This window comes from Mya arenaria, chromosome 4, assembly GCF_026914265.1.
Source record: "Mya arenaria isolate MELC-2E11 chromosome 4, ASM2691426v1".
Taxonomy (NCBI): domain Eukaryota; kingdom Metazoa; phylum Mollusca; class Bivalvia; order Myida; family Myidae; genus Mya; species Mya arenaria.
In genome coordinates this window covers 30,916,005-30,923,369 of record NC_069125.1, presented here as the reverse complement: position 1 = coordinate 30,923,369, position 7,365 = coordinate 30,916,005, and the positions used below count along the sequence as shown (strand labels likewise).

At 30.6% G+C, this 7,365-nt stretch overlaps 1 long non-coding RNA gene across 1 annotated transcript; it reads right to left on the bottom strand.

Annotated features, from left to right (window-relative positions):
* Window positions 1-5,224: 5,224 nt before the first annotated feature.
* LOC128231540 (uncharacterized) lies at window positions 5,225-6,585 on the bottom strand. Its single transcript, XR_008260381.1, has 3 exons — window positions 6,538-6,585; window positions 6,123-6,204; window positions 5,225-5,350 (listed from the first exon to the last, which is right to left on the bottom strand). It is a non-coding gene; the product is annotated as an uncharacterized LOC128231540 (long non-coding RNA).
* Window positions 6,586-7,365: the final 780 nt, after the last annotated feature.

Here is a 7,365-nt window from a genome sequence, read left to right as displayed (position 1 = left end):
ATTAGTACGGTTAATTATTAGAAAGAAAGTAAAACAATAAGCAAGGGTTTGTCATTAGAATTAATAAACTGTTTAAAATTTAATATAATTTAATTTGTTTTAAACAATGCTTCAACACCTCTGTTATCTATTCAATGCATACAAACGGAGATTTTTGAACATTTGGAGAAAACTGCACAAAAATAATTTTGATGAATTTATGTCATATCAGGCAACATATTTAAAATACTTAAATCATAGAACAATTACATGGCGCAAAAAATGATTTTTGGGGTAAAATGTTGGAAAAATTAAATGAAAATGACAATTTATGGATTTTGCCAATAACTCTGCCTTATTTTGCAATAAAAACACCAGAACTACTGCAGCTAATATATATCATTTAACATTATTATATATAAAAAATATAGAAACAGTTTTTTTTTTAATATGATTTTCGGGGTAAAATGTATGAAAAATTAAATGGAATTGAGAATTTCTGGAATTTGCCAATAACTTTTTCAAATATTGCAATAGAATGACCAGAATTACTGTATTTCATAAATATTACAGTTTAATATATCAAAAGTAAAGAAACTATGTAATTTTGTGAAATGTGAATTTTGGGGAAAATGTTTGAAAAATTAAATAAAAATGAGAATTTCTGAAATTGCAAATTATTAGCACAAATTTTGCAATACAATGACCAGAAATTTTACTGTATTCAATAGATACTATTATACAGTATAACAAACCTAAAGTGTAGAAACCATGTATTGTGTGAAGTGTGATTTGGGGGGTAAAATAAAATTAAATAAAAATCGACACACAGCAGTTATCAAACAACACAAATAAACAAAAATCATTTATGTGCATTTTTCTGAAATTGTCTCCTTAATTTTTGAAGCTCTGCATCAACTCCTCTGTCAAATCAATTAACCTTGTTCTCTGTATTCATTTATGATGATCCCCTTTTAGTTAATAAATCTTTTGAAATCATTGAAAATTGACCTTTTTCTCTGTCACCTGTATGTCGATGAATTTTATAATGCAGATATTTGCCAGACTCGCAAAATTCATAACAAACCAAAAGCCCAAGGCACTTTTTCACGAATATAATGCGACAGTCACTTGAGTGAGGAGCCTTGCCCAGCAACGTCTACATTTTTAAATTGTCATAGCCTAAAATTGTCATTTCCCGACATGCCAACATTTACACATATCCAACATGATAACCCAAACTAAGGTCTCCCTAGGCTAAATACTTTTCCAGCTAGACACTAGAATTGGACCTACAATATCGAAGATGTCCATAAAACCCAATTCACATAACAGGACAGGAGACCAGGACAACCAAAAGACATGGTTGTCTATGTTATAAACAAACAAGACTAGCATTTACCATAACTGTATCTATTTTGAACATGAACAGAACATTAGTAAATTTAATCCTAAGAATCTGATGTCAATAATCCCGTACATGTATGTATATCTATGTCCATCAATATGATAAGAAATGGAAGTTTCTTCTAAATCATACACAGAAACAGCTATTGTTCATATAAACCATAACATAAGGTGTCTTATAATAATGTCAACAAGAGCTGTCTTTGGACAGCACGCTCAATTAAATGAGGCTTTGTCTTAAAAATGAATACAATAATGATGTAATATGTGCCTGTCGAAAGCAATAAAAAGAGTCAAATTAAAAAGTTAACTAGAAATGCTGCAATGCAACAAGAACTTCAGCCTTTATTGTGAGATTCAGTTTTAAATGTATTAAAACTGAAGTTATTCAGTACCAAGCATTTTTCTATTTTTAGTTACAGTGACCATGACCCTAGGGGCCCAAATCAAATATAAAAATTAATGGAAATTTTGCCTTTAGACAGTTACTAAATGGTAAATAATATTTAACAGTTACCTATGTACATCTACATTTTAACTTTAAAAAGGTTTCCTTGACATTAAACAATCATTTGTTTTTATAAACAAAAAATTAACAAAACAATGTGGCGAACAGATCAAGAATCTAGGTTTAAGAAGTGACATTTCTAGAGGCTTACCATGTGCTCCAATATGTATGGAACTTAATGACCATGGTTTCATTGAATTTATACTGTCATATAGGGTAATTGTGCAATATATTTAACAGAACACTCAAAAGTACAATGAAACATTTAGGTTAGAAGTTAAAATATAATTAGACAAAGTAGCCATAATTGACCAAGTCAGTATGGAAATTAACAACAGAACAAGGTAACTAAAAAAAATATAGATTAAAAATAATAATATATGATTTGCATTCATTTCATTCAAGTTTAAAACAAACTTTTAATAATGAGCTAGCTCCATTGTTACTAAGCAAGGTGCTTTATTGCTCACCTCAGAACCAGACACATTATTTGTTTCAATAATATGTTCACAAGATTTTATTCACTAAAATATGTGCCTAATTATTAACTTTTTACCTGTTATGCCTTATTTGTTGAAAAGTCTTGCTGGCTAAGTTGTGATTTATGATGAGGAAACGATACCTCTATGAATAGCAATTTTTAAGGTTTTAAATACTTGACTTAGTGACTCCTGTTTCATATTACCTACATTCTTTCTTTAAGGAAAGCTTGGGAAGAGAATATGGCCTATAAAACTAGAACATAGTTTTTTTCTAAAACTTGACCAAATTTCATTCATATAAAGTGGAACTTGAGGCCACTCTAATCAAACACATTTTGACCAATAAACAAGTTTCACCTAATATTATTTAAATGTTGACGAGATTAAATACTGACAAATATCATGAAAATTATATATATAGTTTCTGAAGCATTTACAGTTTATATTATTAGAACAAACAACCTACATGCTTTTTGTGCAACCTGAACAGTTATCAATCTCTACTAAGATTTCTTTGGTAAACATATTTTGGCCAGTATGAATAAAGACCAAAGAGACAAGAGCTGTCACAGAGACAGCGCTCTCGACTATTCCGCTGCTTTTCAGTGTAAGGACTGAAAAGTTTTGGCGAAACATGCATGGATCACTGTTAGATTAGATTTCAATGCAATACATGATGTGTGGAGATATTAACATAAATGTGGTTACATGCAAAATTTTAACCAGAATTTTTAAGTGTAATAATAAAGGGCCATTATTTGCAAAACACAGTTATCTAACTTGATTATTCAATTAGGTTGGGTGGTTGTATAAAGTCTCAATGCAATTCATCCAGTAGTTGCTGAGATATTAACCTATGTGTGCTTACATGCAAAACCTTAACCAGAATTTCTGAGTGAAATAATAAAGGCAAGTATTTGCATTAAATGCAAACTATAGTTATCTAACTTGGAAAATTAAGTAGGTTGGATGGTTGAGTACCATTGTATCAAGTCTCAATGCAATACCTCAAGCAGTTGCTGAGATATTAACCTATGTGTGCTTGCATGCAAAACCTTAACCAGAATTTCTAAGTCAAATAATAAAGGCCTATTATTTGCATTAAATGCAAACTAGAGTTATCTTACTTGTTCAAATAAGTAGGTTGGATGGTTGAGTACCATTGTATCAAGTCTCAATGCAATACCTCAAGTAGTTGCTGAGATATTAACCGATGTGTGCTTGCACGCAAAACCTTAACCAGAATTTCTAAGTCAAATAATAAAGGCCTATTATTTGCATTAAATGCAAACTATAGTTATCTAACTTGGTTAATTGAGTTGGTTGGATGGTTGAGTACCATTGTATCAAGTCTCAATGCAATACCTCAAGTAGTTGCCGAGATAAAACCTTAACGCCGGGTGACGCCGACGCTTGGGTGAGTAGTATAGCTCTCCATATTCTTCGAATAGTCGAGCTAAAAGTGAGTCCCCATACTAAAGTGTTAACGCTGTATGAAACTGTTAATAAAAATGAAGGACAGACTATGATCAATCACAATAGTTCAACATGAGCACTTTGTACTGTGTTGAGGTAAATGTTAATCATCAAACTTATTTAAGGGTAATCTATTTTCAAATCTATAATGTATTTGGCTGTTAAAAGTTAAAATTGGTATATCATTCCAATTTAAGTGAATCTTTATGCGACGGATGTCTTGTCCATTTAGTTGTCTTCAATGAAGATTTTGAAGTCAGACTGTCTCTTGTTGGATGTGGGGGGTTTTCTGAAAGAAAAGGGAACATTAAGCAATACATAAACACAGTTCCATTGTTGGCTTCAAATATTGAACTATTATGGAGCTTTTCATTCATTTGTGCCATTGGCTTCAATGTTAAAATTTGATAGTTACCCCATATAATATAAGTATCATTTGAAAGGGCTTTGCATACTGATTACTTATATGTAAAATCAATGACAAGAACATATTTTCACCTTGAAAAGTTATTGCTGGCATCCCAAAATTACATTATTGTTCATCAGATACATTAAGTTATTATCCATCTTGCAAAAGCTCTATGGTTGATTTTGAAATATGATAGTTCTTATACAAATTATATCTTAATATTAAAAATTAGCCACACTTTTTGTGATATAGATTTTATATATATGCACATAAAAATATGTAACAAAAAATAAACAAATAAATAAGAAATGATAAAAAAACACGAATATTAGTTTATTTTACATTGATAGATAGTTCATATAAACTCTGCTAAACACAGAAAGAAAATAATTGTTTCTATTACAGGATTTGAACTTGGACAATTACTTTTAATGTGAATGAGCATATTTGAGCATGATCACAACTGTGCATTACAACAAAGGATAACATTGAAAACTAACAAAGGGCAACCACTACAAAAAAAATCTTGAGTTATGGTTTCTGTGCACTGCACTTCTGCTAAATGAGATCTATCTGTACATATTTGAAGTTTGAAATCAACACCTCAAAGACTTTTCAAGTTCTGCTGACAAAAACTCAGTATGAAATATAACAAAGGGTTATTACAAAAAGAACTGTAAACAGAGTTATGGTCCCTTAACACTGCACTTCTCCTCAATAGGGATCTATCTGTATATGAAGTTTGAAGTTAATACCTGGGGGATTTATGCTCAAGATTACATTCCGTGCACACGCACACACACGTGCACAATTACACAATTACTGTATCCACTTTGCCTTTTGGCAAGGGATATTCAATAGATTAGTCCTCATCATCATGGTCTTAAACAAACATGATGAACATAATCATAGCATGCATAAAACAGTTTACAGTTGTATCAAATCTGGAATAAAAACTGTACCTGAATTTGTAACAGGTGGCGATCAGTCATCACTTTCCTGTTTCCTGTTTCTCATTGTGTCATTCCTGTATCTCATTGTGTCTTAGTTGGTTTAGTACAACTCTGGCCTGGTCCACAATTGCAACAACTGAAAAACAACTGAACAATTAAAAAAAGAGAACTTATACCTAATGTACATAATATGCTGCTACTAAAAATGACTCATACTGTCAAACACTTTTGTTTTTCATGAAAAACTACAGCTATCACCTATTGTAATAAGAGGTTTCACTGAGAGTGATGTTTGCTTTTAAGCATACAGTAACCAATTAGGCAATAATTTTAAAACTGCCAAGCACAAAATAAACATAAGAAAATAATCCTTAATATACCAAAAACAGAATAGTGTTTTGTTAAATTAAAGTAAAAAATGAAAAAAGTTATGAAGAGAAGAAAAAAATAAAAAAAAATATAAAAATAATAATCAAAGGTTTACAACTCTTTGACTACCATACACAATTTAATGATTCATATGCACAGCTATTTTTCTTATCACGTCCAATATGTGCATGAAGTTTGAAGTTAATACCTCAACAACATAGAAAAGTGAAAGAAAAATAATCAAAGACCAATAACTCTAAAATACCATAAACAAAAATGTTTTTTGCACAGCACTTCTCCTCAACATATTCAATATGTGTTAGAAATCTCAGAAGCATTTGGAATTATGGATAAAAGAAGACTTGTCCAAATGAACCCTAACCATCAAGTGGTAGGAGTATAATAGCAGAGACAAATCATATGTCTTTATATTTAATATGTCAATGTATGTTTGAACAGAATAATTATATTAATTCTCATTTCTTAGCTTACCTCATATTTATATTGTTATACATAGAATTAATCCAAAGAGAACTTACCATTCACTGACAAGATTTCCTCATTATACACAGGAGTATCTTCATACTTTTAGAATCTCTCCATTTTTCTTCTCCATGGGAACTGCAATGCAGAACACATAAGAAAGGAAATCAAACAATTGCATTTTTCAAAACAATTTGTAGAGAAAAATAAAACATGACTTCAGACACATGCAGAATTATTTGCATTTATTTTAAGCAAGTTACAAGAGTAACTGTACCCTATGCCATCTGAGTAAAATCTGCATGTAACAAACATGTGCATGCAAAATTGCATGAACTTTCATTTATTTGCTTAACAGCTTCAATTAAACCTAACAACCTGACCAAATACTTGAAATATCTTATACTTGAATACATTATGTTATACTAGTAAATGACATTGAGTACATGTAAATATGTGTTAAAAATCTACCTTTCAAATCCAATGCTTTCTTTGCATCAAAACGTTTGTCTGTTTGCCTTTAAATTGGTCCCTCAAGAGTATCTGGTCTGAAATAAATATAAAATTCACCTACTTTTAAGCTAAAATTAGCTATAATACTAACTTGGCTGATCTTAGGAAAAATGAGTCTTAAAGCTGCACACTCACAGATTGACTGTTTTAACATTATTATTATCTCAGAGAATCAATGCCTTAAATTTCCTAATAATAAGACATAAATCACAATAAAACATATGTCATGTATTGAGAAATCTGCTTATTATTTCATTTTTCTGAAAGTGTTCGTAAAATTTAAGTCACAGAACAACATTTATGAATGTAAATATGAAAAACAGCGATCTGATCTTTTTTGAACAGTTTTAAATCATGGTTCGCAGACATATGCACTAACATTGCATGGTTCATTCCATGATGAAAAAAAAAGTTGTCAGAATGGTAAATCTGTGAAAATGCAGCTTTAATAACAATCCCCAACAGTTGTCGAAGACAAGTCTTCCTCCCAAAGACTTACTTAAAAGGGGCTGTACGTTTAATGAAATAGGGAAAAAAAGAAAATTGACGAAAACTTAAAACTTACTAACTGAAGTACCACATAATTTACAATAAATAAATTTGCCAATATATTACAAGTTAGGTATATAGATTAAATATTCCAACTGTTTAGGATAAGCCTTCATAGCACAGCGGATACAACACTGGACTGCAATTTTGGCGACACCGGTTCCAACCCATTCTCCGACTTGGTTTTTTTTTTACATTTTGGTAAATTTTTTTCACCATTTATGATATCAAAGAGTA